The sequence below is a fragment of the Penaeus monodon genome, chromosome 15 (genome assembly GCF_015228065.2).
Source record: "Penaeus monodon isolate SGIC_2016 chromosome 15, NSTDA_Pmon_1, whole genome shotgun sequence".
Lineage (NCBI taxonomy): Eukaryota > Metazoa > Arthropoda > Malacostraca > Decapoda > Penaeidae > Penaeus > Penaeus monodon.
Window position 1 is genome coordinate 36,066,274 of NC_051400.1, and position 241 is coordinate 36,066,514.

Sequence of the window (241 nt, forward strand, 5' to 3'; positions counted from 1 at the left end):
AAGTATCAAAGCAGCAACATCATCAAAGAGGAACGCGAATTCACCACAACATAACATCAGTACAATCCAAGAGGGACACTTCCTGCTAAACATTACATTGGCGTCAGCAAGTGGTATAATTCCCACATATCGTTATATGGGTAACAGCGCACGGGGTTAATTTCTTCTGCTATATTACACCAATCATTACTGTCATATGTTGACATTGTTCTAATTTTCTAAGGGCAGTAGACGTTGAGAC